The sequence below is a fragment of the Pleurodeles waltl genome, chromosome 6, assembly GCF_031143425.1.
Source record: "Pleurodeles waltl isolate 20211129_DDA chromosome 6, aPleWal1.hap1.20221129, whole genome shotgun sequence".
In the NCBI taxonomy this organism is placed as follows: domain Eukaryota; kingdom Metazoa; phylum Chordata; class Amphibia; order Caudata; family Salamandridae; genus Pleurodeles; species Pleurodeles waltl.
In genome coordinates this window covers 75,841,935-75,860,474 of record NC_090445.1, presented here as the reverse complement: position 1 = coordinate 75,860,474, position 18,540 = coordinate 75,841,935, and the positions used below count along the sequence as shown (strand labels likewise).

The 18,540-nt window shown below is 47.7% G+C and overlaps 1 protein-coding gene across 2 annotated transcripts in view; it reads right to left on the bottom strand.

Annotated features, from left to right (window-relative positions):
- Window positions 1-18,540, bottom strand: part of LOC138299228 (zinc finger protein 84-like) — a 132,527-nt gene that overhangs the window by 41,910 nt on the left and 72,077 nt on the right. Inside the window, exon 1 of one of the 2 annotated variants that reach the window (XM_069237358.1) lies at window positions 15,844-16,000. The exons of the other annotated variant lie outside the window; for it this stretch is intronic. The gene's annotated coding sequence lies outside the window, so the exon portion shown is untranslated. Of the gene's footprint in view, window positions 1-15,843; window positions 16,001-18,540 lie in introns of those variants that run through there. 2 annotated transcript variants of the gene reach the window in all.

Here is an 18,540-nt window from a genome sequence, read left to right as displayed (position 1 = left end):
TGGTGTTTGTGGACTATGTCACAGAGAGCCACACTGGTATTGATTGTGAACGTCGAACCAAGGGTTGTGGGTGAAGAATTAGTTCCTGATTGTGAACAAAAGGTTACTGTGAAGATTTGCAATTCGATTGAAAAATGAAAGTCTTTAAAGCATTGCGAAGTTTGATGAAGGGAGATGAATTTCTACCAGTTAGAGAGGGAGTGGAGATTCCTCCCGGATGTACGCCAGGTCATTATTTGTCATCAAATGTAGAGCTTCATACATATTTGTGGCTTGAACAGTGGCACAAGGTGATTGAGAAAAAGGGTGCATTGACATTTCCATGTCATGGCACACATATTTTGAGAACTATTGCCAAATTGAGACATATCCTATATGAGAGGTATCTGCCTCCTAGACCTGCACAATTTGAAGCACTAGATGCTTGGGAGCAATTAGCACATCAGAGACAGAAAGAAAAATACAAGGCAAGTATTAGGAAAGCACTCCCAAGTTATGCAGATGCTAGATGGGATAATCAACAAAAAGCTTGGAGAGCAACTAGGAGAGCAGACATATTTGAGGGAACTAAACCCTCCCCCCAAAAAAGGAAAGAAGAGACGAGGGAGACTGACAGTAGGGATGATAATTGTGAGAATGATTCAGACGAGGCCTTTATAAATGAATTATTGTTGAATCATGCACCACCTTACAACGTGGTTCAAACAAGAGGGGCTAACAAGACAATGGGAAATGAGTATTTTGATGTACCTACTGCACCATTAAGAGCCAAATTCAATTCAGACAGAGCAAAATTTAGGGATGACAGTCCCTCAGAACCCAAATGCTTTAACTACTCTGTTCCCATTTCCACTGTTTGGTTCAGGAGTGACTGGGAATAATACACATACATTGGCCATTTCTACTGTTCATATAGAAAAGAATATTCCAATTAATATTAATTCAGCGAATCTAACAATAAAGATAAACCTTCAGTCCAGAGACAGATAACCCCTGGACGTATTGCAGACCCAGATCTGGTGACAAGTTAGACAGGATTTTACACCGTTGCAAGGTTTCCTCAAGGATCCCCACTATTTTCCTTAGCCTGATCACACCCATTCCAAATGTTGACTGTAGTACTCCTAGTAGAAGAATACCTTTGAGTGTGTCGGATTCTGCAATGTCTGCTGCGAATACCCCAGGTCATGCAAATAGAAATACTTGCTGAGGAGTGATACTACTTAATACTCCCTCAGAAATACAGGGTCTTAGTGCTAAGAATTAGACGACTGGCTTAAGAGTATTGACCCTCCAAATGAAGCTGGATATTCAGGATACAGTTGGAGGACATTTCAAACACTAGAGGGAGAAAGGGCACTAGATGTATCTAAATTGAAATTGGAACAAAATGTAATGATATTGGGAACTTGTTGATTTAGCCCAAATAGACACTTGCAGGGAAGCTGAACTACTGTTTATGTGCAAAGACTTAGCCAGGAAATATGAAACTGATTTGAATAAGTCCAAGGTTCTACAGAGAAGTTATCGCTTGAGGTTTAGTGACCAAGTTATTATGAACATGAGGCCTCCAGGAGTGAAATTACAGCTCAGGGTATTAATTGGCTACATTTGAAAATGGAGTGAAGTAGATAAATGGGAAAGAAGATAGGTAGTGAAGAAGGAACAACGAATGTGAGGGTATAGATGCCTCGGACAGGGGCATATGAGGATGAAGGAGATGTCCAAATGCTTCCCATGAGAGAAGCTCCAGTTGGAGGTTATATTCATGTACCCTGGAGCAGGAGTGATATTCCGTCATTCACAAATGATTTCCCAAATGTGAGAGTGAAGCCTGTGGAATGGTAAAGACAGGTTGAGCGATTTGTGAAAATTTCAAAAGCTCTGTGGGAAGATTTGAAAAAACTGTTAGATATTGTTGTTCCAAGTGATTTGTGGGCTGAATGCAAAGTGTCTATTGATTGTCCTGTACCTAAAGCTCCAATATTGAGGAAGAAGTAGCCTCATGTGATTTTCTTCTTGAAACTAAAGGTGTCTCCTAAAGGCATTGAATGGATAGAGACTGACAGACCACCCGAGAGTCCAAATAGTCTACACATTCCGATTATGAGAAATTGTTGCAGGTGTTCAAACATTACTGTGGTACAGAGACTATTGAGGCAAAAGACATGGGACATTTTGAGGCATATTTATTGGGATTTGGCGTTGGGCAGTGCAGCAAGTCATCTTGCTGCAATGCCTTACACCAAAGTGAAAGGGCAGGGATGCACCGTTTTTATGCAACTTGATGTATTCCTCGCCTTTTCTACTGCCTAGCGCAGCTTCCACAGCGGAGTGCCAATGCATGCACCCTTGCACCAGGGTACCACCACAAAGGAGTCAGAATCCACAGTTTGTAGAGAATATTGGTGCTAGGCACGGAGTCTATCATCAGGGAGTTCCAATGATGCAATGAGGTAATAGATTTCAACACCAGGGTAGAGGATGAGGATATTCAATACACCAGAGTACAGTAGTGGATATTTGACTTTAAAAAGGACTAATCCGGGTCACCTGTGCAGCAAGGTGGGCCATTGTAATAAGGAATGTCGTTTTAATCTGAATATGGCAAATTAGAATATGATATTGAATGGGAGATTGTTGCAGTCTAATTGTTGCAGGGAAATAGTCTGGTTCAGTCACAATAAATAAAGAGACAGCGAGTGAATAACCTGAGTGTACCCCATGGTCAATTGAGGCCAGTACCACAAGCCCAAAGGCCACAGCCAAAAACAAATGTATCCAGGTCCAATTTGAAACAAATCCAAAATGCAAATAACAACCTCTTTGTGAATCAGTATCCCTTGATCCTGATGGACAAGGATTAAAATTCTCATCAATCCCTATGACGGTGCCTGAAAGGGGAGGAGGAATACGCATTTGGTGCATCCCTAGAGGTTGACCACAGTGGTACATTCATGGATGGCAATGTGAATGGCCACCAAGTGTCACTTTGTATGGCAGCCACAGCACGGTGAGAGGGCAACTACACTGACCTCCTGGTCAGCGTCTGCTGCCCTCCCCAGCTCCTCTGGCTAGTGCTGCTGCTGCCTCTGCCTTGCCTGGGAACAAACTGAGAGCCTGTCTTACTCCCAATTCAAAGCCTTCCTACACCTGCAGGCTCCTGCCTGCGCCTTATCCCTGGTGGTCTAGTGGCCATCACAAGTAAGTATCTCTCTCCATCTCTCTTTTACTCCTGCTTCTTTAGTTCTGCCTTTTCTTTCACTTGTTTTTACTTAGGGCTTCTTCCATCTCTTTTCTGTCCTTTCCTTGAGCCTCTCGCTCCCTATCCGCTCCTGTGGCCCAGACCCCTTATCCCCCACAAAGCGCCTTTCCTGCCCTCCCACCTCCCAGCTGACCGGACCCACCGCCCCCTTCCCCTTGTTAATGGTGGCCGTGCCGCTGGCCCACCAAAGGCAGGCCCGTCCATGCCCGGACCGCACCCAGCACCAGGAACACTGGATCTCTGTCGAGCCATATCCTGGCCAGCACCCATTACGATGCTGTGACCCTCCACCGCCTTAACACCGGATGTTTAAGCGACTGCTGCACCACATCCCCCAAGGACATCCACAGACCTTTGAGACCCTCCCGGGTGAGTGGCTGCGCTTTACAAAAACTGATTGACTGATTGTTGTAGGAATTGCGAATAAACAATTGACATGTCCCGTCACAGAAGCTGTAGTGGTAAAAATAGGGTCCTTTGAAGAGAATCATCAATTTGTGGTATGTAAGCAGAGTCCTGTGAGTCTGCTTGAACGTGACCTCATATGTAAACTTAATTGTTCTGTTTTCCTCCAAGAGGCATAGAGATACTGACTCACAATGAAGATGTGCCATTTAAAATTGTGAATTAAACCACAGATGTCACATTATATCCCATGATGACAAGTGATGAGTTACCTGCAGAACTGAGTGATACTGTACTACCTGAAGATTGGGTTTTTCAGAGAAAGAGATAGGTCTCAAAGGTGTTGAGCCCCTACGGACAACAGTACAGCCAAATGCTAAGTATCCAAGAATCCCACAATACAGCTTGACCCTCAAAACAATTGCAAGGATTACTCTAGTTATTGACTCCAAGATTACGCAAGGAATACTCAAGGAAATCATGGGGAGTCCATGTAACTCACCCATCATGGAACTGCAAAAGCCCAAAGGAAAGTACTGCATTGCCCAAGACCTCAGAAAGATCAATGAAATTGGGATTATTCTGTGGTACAGAATCCAACTGTGATTTTGTTTCAGATTCCATGTGTGGCTGAGTGGTTCTCAAAGAAAGTCTCTGTCATGCCCTGGCACTGTTAATGCCTGATTACAACAAATGTTTTACTTTGTATTGCACTGACAGGCAGGAATGGGCTTTCTCAGTGCTGACACAGTTACACCGAAACACCCACAGGCCTGTCGCCTATTTTTCAGCTACACAGTAGGTTCAGCGTAGCCCAGTTGCCTGAAACCCGAGGCAGCCACAGGTGTCAGCATCGAACAGTGTGAGAGCATTGTTATGAGTCATCCACTGAATGTTTTTGTTCCCCACTCTGTTTTCTGACTCGCACCAAAACCCAGCACCTCACTAATAGCAGGTTGGTTCTTTATAAGCAGCTCATCGTAGCTGCCCCAAACATTACTTTGAAACGATGTACAACATAAAATCCTAAAAACCTGTTGCTGGTGCCTGTAAAGGATGAGAATGTGGTCAATGAGATCAAGCATGACTGTCTGGATGTCACTCAACCATGTACCAAGCTGAGACATGACATACAAGATACGCTACTTGCTGAATCAGATTATGTGATGTCTGTTAACGGATCCTGCTTGAGAGACTATGAAGAAAACCTGAGAGCTGCTTATGCAGTCTGTACTGTCTCAGTTGTGGTCCAAGCTTCCTGGCTTGAAGGAGTCGTCTCAGCACAAGTGGCTGAATTGATTTCCCTTACAAGAGCATGCTGTCTTTCAGACCAGCTGAAGGTGACCATCTTCACCAATAATCAGTATGGCTTTGGGATCACCCATGATTTCAGACAGTTATGGATGGTTTATGACCTTCAGACTTGCTAAAGTATGTGCTTCCATGATTTCACTGATGCATTGCCTCTTGTGTTTATGAGTCTTCGCAGCACTCCAGATAGGGGAACAGGACTATCACCCCATGAGATCCTAATGCAGCGTGTCATGAGATTACCAGCTGTGCCTGCAAATGCGCTTGTGAACATTACAGGTGATATGGTTCTTGATTACTGCAAAGGACTGGTTCATTTTGTGTCTCATCAGGTTGGGGAAGCTACGGATCAGCCACAGCAAGAGCAGTGCCATGACCTCAGCCCCGCAGACTGGGTCATGGTGAAGAACCACGTGCTGAAGTCATGCTCGGTGCCGGGGCCCCTTCCAGGTGATACTGGTCAACAACTGCAGTGAAGTGTGGAGGTCTCCCCAACTGTATACATGAAGAGCACACTCGTAGAGTCCTATAACACCTTGATGATACAACAGCACCTGTCCCTGAAGGGCCGGTGAGACGAAAGGAGAAGGTTAGTCAAGCTGTTTGGGACAAGCAAGTAGCTGAAACAGCACATGTTCGGTCGGGGGAGGGAAGGGGGTCTGAGTTAGTCAAGAAGTGAAGGTGGTACAAGAGGGTCGAGACTTGAGATACTGACTGCCCAAAACTCAGATGCTAACAAAAGACCTAAGGCCATTTGTATGATGCATTTCACTGGTTGCAAACAAACCGATTAGCAAAATTGTGCCATTTGCGACCGGTAAGATGCATTCTGGTATGTATGAATTCCAATTTGCGACTCAGTAACATGTTACCGAATCACAATTTGGAATTGCGAATACATACTGATACGGTATTAGGAAGGGGCATGTTCGGGGTGTCTCTTTCTAGCACCGAATCCCAGCGGTATGCAAGAATGCTTTGTGACCAAAATGCGGTCGCAAAATATTCGCATTTTACCACCTACTTCAAGTACGGTGTAACCCATTCGCAAATGGGATGGGGTTCCCAAGGGACCCCTTCTCCTTTGTGAATGGTAGTGAAAATGTTTTTCAAAAGCAGGCAGTGGTCCCAGGGACAACTGCCTACTCTTAAAAAATGAAAAGAAAACTTTTTTTTTTTTTTAAACACATTCCCTTTTTCTTTAAGGAAAATGTGCTGCATTTAAAAAAATGATTGCTTTACTTAAAAGCAATCACAGACATTGTGGTCTACTGACCCCAACAGGCCACCATCCCTGCCATTTTTGCATTTCCCAATGGGTCACAAATGGCGACCTACCTCATTAATATTAATGAGGTAGGACAATTTACGACCCATTAAGAAACGCTAAATGAAACTTGTGGAGTTTCATACATTAACAATAGCGGATCACGGAGAATCGCTATTAGGTAATCATGATTACTAATAATGATACATAAGGCTCTTAATGCTGTAGCAAAACGAGTTGTGCCTGAAGACCAGTAGTCAAGAGAAGAGACTGTGTCTGAAGTGTGAGTTCCAAAAACGATTCCGGAAGTGTCTGACCAAAGTGATGGTGAAGGGCCAATACTCCAGAGATCAAAGAGAGCAAGGGTACCTTGCCAGAGGTAGACCTTATCTGTATGGACAAATGTAGCTGCAAATGACTGGGACAGAGAACTTGGAATCTTTTGTTTTTAAATTTTTTAATTCAGCTGAGTATCTTTGACTTGAACTTTGTAGCAGAACTCAGCTTTATGATTTAATTACCACTTGATAGGCTGAGACACTGAGGGGGTCATTCTGACTTTGGCGGGCGGCGGAGGCAACACATTTTGGGGGCATTAATTTGATCTGTGGGTGTGATTCTGAATGATCTCTAGATAAGAAAGTTTCAACAATTGTAGGCAAGCTGTCCACTAGTACAACAGGTGTCTTTTTACTGGTCTATGATGGGACGGTTGCTGTAAGATAGAAGGTTTTGCAAAACAGACATGCGTTAGACATCTTTCTCGTGAAGAAGGGTGAGGCCTGCAAAATGTTAAAAGTTCAACAATGTTGCACTTTCATCCCTGATAACAGTTAGGAATTGAAGAAATAAATTAAGAACATTACTGGTTTGAAAGAAGACCTACAGAACGTATAAGCAACAGGTGCATGGGATGATACAGGTAGTGGATTTACAGCTGTTGCAAGATGGTTTAGAAGTCTAGGAAGTGGAATAATTGGTATCATCCTGACCATTGCTAACAATTGCCTTATGTGGATTTATCATGTTCAGATGTTATAAGCTGTACAACAGAGTGAAGAGAAGGAAAAGCAGAAAGAGAACTTAAGAATAGCTGAAACATCTACTACAGTGACATAAAGCAGGTAGAGGAGTCCAGAAGATCTTTCCTGGATCGACCTCTGAAATTTTGATTTGTCTCTCTGATAAGAGATTTCAAGTTGATGTGATAGCTTACCACCAGAGGGGGGCCTGAAGCAGGATAGCATTTGCTTCCACTCCTAATGTCACTATCGTTATCTATGTCTAACCATGAAGTTTCATATAATGTGTGTATTAACCTCTAATTAATGTAACTCAATACATTTGAATTTCATAATAGAGTGCATTCACTGTAGGGTTAAGAAGCATATACTGAATATCTTGAGGTAATTAAATAAAGTGACTCATTTAAAAAATAAGGTTTTAACCATATTCATGTTATTTTAATGTATTTGCATTAAAAATGATAACAATGTATTGAATGTGTATGTTAATGGCTGAAGTCTAATGGTGAAAATGCACTTCTGAGGCCCACCAATACTTATGTATTAGTAAAGTCTGCATTCGTATTAACTGTATCATGTAATCCTGATTGAGAAAATGTAATACGCATTCAGGTTAACATAGAAATTAAAATGTGCACAGTATAACATTAACTTAAAATGCATTAGCTTAATGTTAGCATGATTACGTCTGAATTTGCTTTATGTAAGAAAATGTTTGCCGTTTTTGCTAACGTGTCATTTCGCTGCAGGTGTATCTGTATATCATGTTAGTTTCTAAACAGATGTGCAATTGCTTAACAAATAGAGAGTCTGAGAGAAACTCCTTGAGGGTGGAAAATGAGGAGCTCAAGATTTTAGAGACTGTCCCTTTTTCATACATGTTGCAAAAGATGTCCGTCCACAGAACCAAGGACAGCACTGTTCACAGGGCTGCCCTGGGAACAAAGAGTGATGTTTCAAGTTGCACAGTGGGACATGAGAGACCATTAACTTGGAGCTTTCACTAAATAATTGGAAAGCACATCCCATTGGACTTTGAGAGGAGCAGGCTTTCTTTTTTTTTTTACCCCATACCTTTGCTGAGTGTGGCATAGGCTTACGCTTAATTCTCCAAGATGAGTCTTGACTGAGCTTCTGAAATACTGACACCTTCCTCTTCATTTTTCCAAGTCCTTTTTCTCCTATTTTTGCTCCTTAGATTTTGCCACTATATTCTTTAGTTAGATCTCATTTTAACATTACTAAAGCTAATAGGAGATTTCCTAATTTCTCCTAGTTCAATTTAGCTAGATGAGTTTAGCTTTAACTAATGTGTAGTAAAAATAGACCAGCATCCATTTTCAGAACATCAGATACTTTTACTGATATTTTGTATCGCTGTTACCAAGTGCCTGATTTGCCTCATGTTAATTTATCTAAAATGTTTCAGAGGATTTGGCTATGCTATGGCTATTCTGTATCTTTACGGTATATTTTGTTCACATTAATCAGAATGATATTTGTAATGAAATCCTTTAACTTTATTACCGTCTCGAGTCCTAATTGTGTGGCAAAATTGGTTACACTGTAAATTAATGTTGGTGAATTGTTACTCAATTCCCTTGTGAAACCCTATGCAAGGATTCAAATGTTCCTCAGTGTCGAATTAGAGCATTCCAAATACTCCAGCTTGAGGGGAAAACCTTGTCCAAAAGATTTCTGTCTCCCCATTGAGGGGGACCAGCTGCACAGCCCGTAGTGGCCAATTAGGAGGGAGCAAAGAAGAGCGACACTGGAGTGAACGAATGGTAGGCAGTGGGCAAGATTAAAGTCCTTTATTGAAAACAACAGTCTGGCTAGCACATGCTCACACGGGCTCAACCTAATGATAAGGCTAGCTTTGGAGATGGTGAAGACTGATAAGCAAAGCAAATTGAGTTCAGTCAGGACGGGGGTGATGTGATCATATTTCTTCAGGCCTTGGATCAGATATGGTGTGGAGTGCAGGATGCCCCTAAAAGGGGACCACTGTGGAGTCCGGGAGACCATGGACTAGGGCATTACCACAATCCAGAAGCAAGAGAAGAAAGGCTTGAACAGCAGTTCTGAATTTGCTTTCTGGAAGAAATGGTTTGGCTTTCTTTAGAGGGGAGAGCTGGTACGTGCCATGCTTGTTTTAGCGGCAATATGTGCCTTGAGGGAAAGGTTGGTGTTCAACATGAATCCAAGTGATTTGACATTCCATGGGAGTTAAATGCTCGTGTCATTGAGCCACGTTCATACTGTATCTTGTTTGTTGTTTTTGGCACATAACAGGAATTCTGTCTTGGTTGGTTTGAGCTTCTAGTAGGTTCTGGACATCCAGGTCTGGATGATGCTCTAGCAATGTTTGAAGCGTTGGATGTTTGAAGCAGAGGAGAGTTTCACATATAGTTGTGCTTCTACAGCCTATTGGTGAATCTAGATGCTGTTATCTGTTAGTAGAACACTGAGTGGCTTTATCTATAGGTGGAAGATAACAACAGACAGTATGGAGCCCTGGGGGATTCCACATGCGATAGGACTCGTTTATGACCTGGAGGTCCCCATGTGAACAAACTGCTGTTGGTTGGAAAGGAAGGAGAACCAGTGAAGGCCACTCCTAATGAATCCCATTCACATCTTGAGTGTGCTTATGAGGACGGAATGGTCGACTAAAAGCTGACAGCACCAGCAATGTGAAAAGGAAGGGGTCATTTTCATTTGCGCATGGCGTGGTGAGGACCAAAATGTGACCCGGGGCCTGGTAAGGAACAGTGTGCGAGCCGGGACCTGGTGAGGACCAGTGTGCGAGCCGGGACCTGGTGAGGACCAGCGTGCGAGCCGGGACCTGGTGAGGACCAGTGTGCGAGCCGGGGCCTGGTGAGGACCAGCGTGCTAGCCGGGGCCTGGTGAGGACCAGCGTGCTAGCCGGGGCCTGGTGAGGACCAGCGTGCGAGACGGGGCCTGGTGAGGACCAGCGTGCGAGACGGGGCCTGGTGGGGACCAGCGTGCGAGACGGGACCTAGTGGGGACCAGCATGCGAGACAGGACCTAGTGGGGACCAGCGTGCGAGCCGGGACCTGGTGAGGACCACGGGCCTGGTCAGGACCACCGTGTGAGCCGGGGCCTGGTGGGGACCAGGGTGCGAGCCGGGACCTAGTGGGGACCAGCGTGCGAGACGGGACCTGGTGGGGACCAGCGTGCGAGCCGGGACCTGGTGGGGACCTGCGTGCGAGCCGGGACCTGGTGGGGACCAGCGTGCGAGCCAGGGTCTGGTGGGGAGCAGCGTGCAAGCCAGGGCCTGGTGAGGACCAGCGTGTGAGTCGTGGCCTGGTGAGGACAAGCGTTCGAACCAGGGCCTGGTGAGGATCAGCGTGCAAGCTGTGGCCTGGTCAGGACCAGCGTGCGAGCCGGGGCCCGATATGAACCAAAATATGAGCCGGGGCCTAGTTAAGACCAGAATACTGAGCTTGCTCTCACCCCTTTCACATGACCAGACTAAACAGCTGGTTCATCCTCTCTTGCAGGACATGGGCCAGTACAGAGATCCAAGGACACCAGAGACTTTGGTGCTGGACTAGCATCCCTCTGTTTTTCATTGAAGTTCTCCATGAAACACATGCAACTGTGCGAAGTCTCTCTGAGAGACATTCAAGCTATCCCACATCTCCTTAGACTCACAATCTGCAGAAAGATGCTCAGAATGAAACTTCTTGCACATTTGTCATATTGACTGTTCTGCCATTCTCTGCCACGATGCCCCGGGTAGGTACCAAACATTTCAGTATAGTGACCCCTTGAATACTCATGCCTGTAATTTCATTTAACAAGTGCGTGCATTCTGGAAGTTACAGTCTTCTTTAGTTTACTGGAAACAGTGGTTTGTAAAAAAGAAACTCCGGGACTGAGAAGATTGTGCCGTTGTTATCACCTATCTAGGGCCCTTGGTAACCTGCTACCCCCATCAGGCACGGAGATGCACCAGGTCAAGGGAAGGTTCTCCACCACTAACATCCTCCCCACATCTGCGAAAGAACACATCGGTAAAAACCCAAGGACGTGGTGCACCTGACATGTTCAGCTGAGAACATGCCACACCACCAGGACAGTATACAGTTCCTCAAAAAGGTACTTCTCATTCCCTGTCCCCGGCCAGCGGCACACCACCCACCTTACACCCCCAACCCTAGGATAGGACACGTAGTAGTCTCACACATCCCTTAAACAGAGGCGTAGCGTAGCTACCACTGTTCCAGCCAGTGCAGTGGCACCGGCGCTAAGAGCTCTGAGAGAGCCCACTGCACCCCAATAATTACAATACTTTACTATCCCACCAGCAGCTAGGGCTGCCGCCTGACCAGTTTTCTTCCGGTATTACTGGCTACACCATCTCTAACCCCCTCAGGACAAGAGGTGGGGGCACATCTCACACTGCACTGCTGCTGCCCCCACCCCTCCTTGCAAAGGACAAGCCTCACCTTCTCTACATACACACACAGGTCTCACCTCTTCAGCACCCCCCATCCCACCCTAACCCCCTCACCTAAATCAGGCCTCACCTCCTCTCCACTCCGCTGGACAGGACCTGCCTTACCTCCTCTGCACCTCCCAGGACAGGCCTCACCTCTTTTGCACTCCCCTGGAAAGGCTGCAACTCCTCTGGCTCTGCATCCACCCCTTGAAGAGGCCTCACCTCTTCTGCCCCCCGTACAGGCCTCAGCTCTTCTGCAATCCCCTAGACAGGACCCACCTCCATTACACCCTCCAGGACAGGCATATCCTCCTCTGCACCCCACTGGACAGGCAGCACTTCCTCCGTACCCCCTTGGACAGGACACGTCTCACCTCATCTGCATTCCCTGAACACCTCACTGCACCCCCTCTGCCCCCATGGACAGGGCAAGCATAACCTCCTCGCCTCCCCGCTGGACAGGCCTCTTCTCTCCATGTCCCAGACAGGCCTCACCTGTGCACCACCTGGACAGGCCTCACCTCTGCTGCACCCCTCATCACAGGACAGGACTCAACTCACCAACATCCCGCGTCCCACCCCTTCTCCCCAGGGCAGCCCTCACCTCCTCTGTCTCACCCTGGACTGGCTTTACCTTTTCTGCACCACCCTGGACTGGCTTCACCTCCTCTCAAGCGACTAGACAGGCCTCACCCCCTTTCACCCCCTGCATAGGCCCAGAGGGGATGATGCCTATGCATCCCCCTGCACAGGCCTCATCCACTCTGCACCCTCAGTGCAGGTCTCACCCCCTTTGAACCTCCGTGTACAGGCCTCACCCCCTCTGCACCTCCCTGTACAGGCCTCATCTTCACTGCACCCACCTGGAAAGACCTCACACCCTCTGCAACCCTCCTCCACAGAAAATGCCTCACACCCTAAGTACACCCCAGCAAAGGACAGGTCTCACCTCATCTGCACGACCCCGGAGAGGCCTCAGCTCACCTGCATCACCCCCAACTCCCAAGGCAGGTCACTTTCCCCTACACCCTCCCTGGACAGGCTGCACTTCCTCTGCGCCCACTGGGCAGGGCTCACCTCCTCTCCAGCACCCAGCAATTCCTCACCTGTGCACCCCGTGGACAGACCTCACCTCCTCTGCACCCACTTGAAAGGCCTCACCTCCTCTGCACCCAAATGCACAGGCCTCACCTCCTCTGCACCCCACTACAGAGGCCTCACCTCCTCTGCACCCTCAGCACAGGACTTGCCTCACCTATTCTTCATCCCCCCTTGACAAGCCTCACCTCCTCTGCACCTCCTGGAGAGGTCTCACCACCTCTGTACCCCCAGGAGAGTCCTCACCTCCTCACACCCCCCGCCATGGACAGGACAGGTCTTGTCTCCTCCGTACCCCCCTGGAGAGGCCTCACCTGTTCTACATCCCCCTGGAGTCGCCTCTTTTCCTCTCCACCCCTCTAGACAGGTCATACCTGTTCACTTGCTAGACTGGACTCACCTCCTCTGCACCCAGTGGAAAGGACTTTTCGCATCTGCACCCACTAATCGGGCCTCATCCTCACCAGCACTCTCCGCCCTAGCCCCTGTGCCCCCCCAACAGACAGAACTAATCTCCTCTGCACCCCACTTAACTGGCCTCACCCCCTCTGCACCACGCTCGACAGGCCTCAGACTCTGCACCCCCGGGAGAGGCCTAACCTCCTGTGCATGCTGTGGAGAGACGTCACCTCCTCTGCATCTCCCATGGACAGGGCAGGCCTTACCCCTCTGCACCCATCAGACAGGCCTCATCTCCTCTGCACTCCCCTGGACTGGCCTCTTCTCTTCTCCATTCCCCTAGACAAGCCTCACCTATGCACCCCTGGACATGCTCCACCTCCTCTGCACCCCTTCGACAGGCCTCACCTCCCCTGAACACCTCAACACAGGACAGGCCTCATCCCCTCCACACACCCCAGCACAGGAAAGACTTCACCTCCTCTGCATCCCCCTGGACAGGCATCACCTCAGCCTCAACTCCTCCAACTCCCATGGGCAGGCCACATCTCTTCTGCATGCCACTGAATACACCACACCTCCTCTGCACCCCTCTGGACACGCTTCACCTCCTCTCCACCCCTTTGACAGGCCTCACTTGTACACTCCCAGGACAGGTCTCACCTTGTCTCTACTCCCTGGACAGGCCTCACCTCCTCTGAGCGCCCCGGGACAGGCCTCACCCCCCACTACAACCCCTGGACAGGCATCACCCCAGCTGCACCTCTCAGCACAGGACAGGCCTCATCTCCTCTCCATCCCCCTTGAGAGGCCTCACCACACTATCTTGTCTGCATGCCCCTGGGCAGGCATCACCTCCTCTTCACTTCCTGGACAGTGCTTAGCTCCTCTGCATCCCCTGGACATGTCTCAGCTCCTCTGCACTCCCACAGAGAGGCACTCCCTGGACTGGCCTTGCCTCTGCACCCCCTGGAGAGATCCCACCTCTTCGCCCCCCCCGGAAAGGACTAACCTCCTATGCACCCCCCTGGACAGGACTCACCTCCTCTGCACCCTCCTGCATAGACCTCAACCACTCTACACTTCCCTGGATTGGCCTCACCTTCTCCGCACTTCCCTGGACTGGCTACACCTTTTCAACACCTGCTGCAACAGGCCACACGTCTGCACCCCTGGTGAGCCCTCTCCTCCTCTCCCCCCCCCCCCACTGGACAGGTGTCACCCCCTCTGCACCCCCCAGGGGTGGCCTCATCCTCTATGTACCCCTTGGACAGGCCTCACCCCCTCTGCACCTCCAGCACAGGACATGACTCATCTCCTCTGCACACCACACCGCTGGACAAGCCTCACCTCCTCTAAACTCCCTGGACAGTTCTTAGCTCCCCTGCAGCCCCTGGGCATGTCTCACCTCCTCTGTACTCCCACAGAGAGGCCTCACATCCTCTGCACCCTCCCACCCCCCCTTCCCCCCACAACCACCACCAAGCAGGGCAGTAGTCCTAAAAAAAGAAGTAGGGGGAAATAACCAATTTAGGCAGTATGTAAGTGACATCATGGCACGTGACATCACATTGCCAGACAGGGCGCATGACATTGCACGTGGCATCATAGGAAGTGGCATCACAAACCATGACATCACAGGAAGTGGCATCACAAGAAGTGACATCAGATCTTTAAGACCTCACACATACGTTTAGTAGCTCTATCATGAGTACATTACATTACAAATGAAATTTTGTGTCGAGTTGTGCCAAAAAAGTGGAAAGCCTGACACAAAAGCTGGGCCTCGCTTTTTACATATGTTTTCAAACCCTGCCACAAAGTAATTAGCAACAAGGAGAAACACGGTAGTAAATCTGTTCTGCTTAATTGGTTGCAAAGTTTGCATGTTAAAATACCTTATTCAATAAACCACTAATGTAACACACCAATGACAGATTTGTATTTGATGTAAATGGGCTAGTTGCTTGCTGCTTTCAACACAGAGATCCCATTGCTACTCGCAGTCATATATTGTAATCCTTCGAATATAGCAAAGTTGCTCCCACACCTTATAACCCTCACTGTCTTATGCAAGAGATCACACACATTGATTTACACACATATGATTTACTGCCAATGTACAATGTGATGTAAATCGCTTTTACGCCCTGTATTGGAATGAGTGGCGCTATAAACAAAATAGTGGTGTTTAAATTATTTGGGTAAATATTGGGACAGACCTACAAATCTTGCATTCTTTCAGTGCATGCGAATATATTACATGAAGGGACTGAACAAAGCCAAAAGCAAGCATGCGTGCCTCTTAAGTAGCTGTGAAGTGATAACCCGTGTGCCTTTTATTGCAGCTTGGTGAGAGCCTAAGGTAGCTCCCAGCCGGATACTCCAACAAAGGGAGGCCTGAGGGCCCCTTAACTTCATTTGTTATGGACCCATCTAGAATCTGAGACGCCCCCTCCCCGCCTGCACCTTGCTGCTTAGAAGAAAGGCGCTGTTGGATGTGTCCCGGTGTGTGAACATTACACCGGGACAGGTAGCATCTTTCTGTGGCAACCTCTTGGCGGGTAGACGCCGTGTGCCCCGCCCCCTGGACAGGCCTCACCTCCTCGGCGACGCCCTGGACAGGCCGCTCCCGGTGCTGCGGCCACTTCTCACAGGAGCTCTCGGTGAAGGATTCTCAATAAGAACAAATGAGCTGAGGGTTCATTACACCCCATACAGCGCCTCTGACTCGCGCTGAGCCTCGGTGCGCTATGCACAGGCTCCGAAGAGAGACACTGCTCCCCTGGACCTGCCTGGAGGCGCCGGATGCAGCACACACCAGATAGTTAGCATTACACACGAGACACTAATTAATAGCACAGAATAAGGAAAAGGCCAGAAATGTCCTCGTCTATTGCGCATCTTTCAGTCCGAGTACCTGGTCCCCTTGTTAAAGCTGCCCCTCATTCAACCGTCTCCAAAAAAGTGACTTTTAACCCAGGAACTGTCTTCTTTTGGAGTAGACAGACCGCCGGTGTATTTTCGACGATCGTGTCTTGTGTAGCTGACAGTACCCCACTGTACCCCATAACTTATGTTTGTACCTCCAGGGGTATTATACTGGATGTCTCTCTCCTACATAATTTGTGATAAAAAATGTTCAATACGAGGCGCCCTGACTCCCTCAAGCCTCGTTCACTCTTTATAAACACCCTAAAATGAATACAAATAAAATCCTTCACTGGGGAGACAGATGCTGCCCTCCCCGTGAACCTCTGTAGTAGGTTAGGAGGGGGCCCTCTTCTTCTTGTGAGAGCAAGCAGGGCCGGACTGGCCTTTTAATCCACCAGACATGTCCCCTGGTGGGTCGGGGCCCTTGAAGGCCGAGGGTCTCTGTCTCCTTCCCCATCACCCGGAGGGTAACTGCAGCAGGCAAGGGGAGGAGAGGAGGGGGGGGGGGGGGGGGGGGGGGGAGAGAGAAAGAGAGGGCGGAGGGGTGATAGACAGGGAAGGGAGGAGGGGAGGGAGACAGAATGGATGGATAGACAGAGAAGGGGAGAGAGATGGATGGCTGGGAAGAGAGAGATGAGGGGAGAAGCAAGAGGGAGGAGGAGAAAGGTGAAGAGAAAGTGATGAAAGAGAAGGGGAGAGTGATGGATGGATGAAATAGAGAAAGAGGGAGGAGGTAGAGAGAAAGCGATAAGAGAGGGTGAAGGGCGGTGAGAGAAGAATGGATGGATGGATGGGTGGACAGAGATTGCATGAGGAGGTGAAGGCAGCGGGCTGGTTTTGAACATTTTGCCAGGGCTGCTTTGGTCCCCCAATCTACCCTGGTCACAAGGGCCACGTGCAGGCACCACAGAGTTGGTACCACAGAGGCCTATATTACCAGCACTGGAGCTGGAGGCGCATCACTCCGCTCAGTTCTTTGTCTTGTGCTAATAACCCCCCTCCATCCTTCCATCCTGCCCCTTGCCCCCCACTGCCACCTCCCCAGCAGAAGTACTCTCCAGGTGTCACTGGGCTGCAGGGTCCTGCTGTTCTGTGCTGTACATGGCATGTAGTGCTTAATTTGTAAAGGAATAGGTGCCGGACCCAAAGTTGTGTAGCTATTGAATGCCAGGGTACCAAACGCCAAGAGGCGTAGTCTAGATTTCACCTTGTGGTTCTTTAAACCACCATCAGACACTCCCTGCCCCTTTATCCTACTCACTTCCTGCTTTGTCACTTTTTTCCACCTCCTCTTCCTCCTTCTTCTCCCTTGTTTTTTTTCACTCCCTCAAATCTGATGAAGAAAAATTAGGGGTGGTCTCCAGAAACAGAGTGCCGATGGCCCCCACCTGCAACCACTAGCTCAAATTAAGGACTAATCAATATCCTACCACTTGCTTTACAAATAAAACTCCTCAGGCCATCGGATTGGAGGGGGGATGAGTGAAAAAAACACAGGAAGGAGAAGAGTATGGAAAAAGAAAATGCAAGAAAAGATCATACATGCAAAGCACTCCATGACAACATCTCTACTGTCCGTCGCTACATTCTTCTAATCTTGCAAGACAACCGCTGCTTTTAAGTTCTGTTGTTGTTGCTAGCGCAGGTGTTTTAATACAAATTATTAATGAATGTTTATATATTTTGAATAATAAGTTTATGTCTAAAATAAAATAACGTAGAAAATAAAGCACACATTTGAAAATGTGATTACCAAGAATGGCTACCAATGTTAACGAAATGTCCTAATCAATGATTTAATAGTTATGAAATGTTGAATATGTGTTAGACTAATGCAGTAATATGTCATATTAAGGGTTATGAATTTTGCTTTAGCTTTATTAATTGTAGGCCTTAACTTAGCGACTGTCTTGGCCTACTTGCAAAGCCTCATGCAAAAACTGTATTTCTTATGTGTTTAATGAATATTGCTGACCAAGACGGAATAAACTGTGAATTTCTATTGTATTGTGTAAATGTGCCCGACTGCCAGGAGTTGATGCTCTTGCTAATGCAACATTTCATGTGTAATGTGTGTGAGACTAACTTTCCCAGGACAAGAACAATGAGGATACTGACTAGAGTAGAAGTTGCAACAATATTGTTACCTGACAAGCTGGATGATGAGGACATTGCAAGACAAACCAATCAACGACGTGTGAATGGAGTAATATTAGAATTCATAGGTTTGAGATTTTACTTTTATTGGATAGAGTTTGAACATACGATTAACTGACCAATAGGGATTTGAGGGTAGTTTTAACAGTTTTGACTTAACAAGAGTGCACAGAGAGAAGACATCCCATCATTCATTCTGAGACAGTCA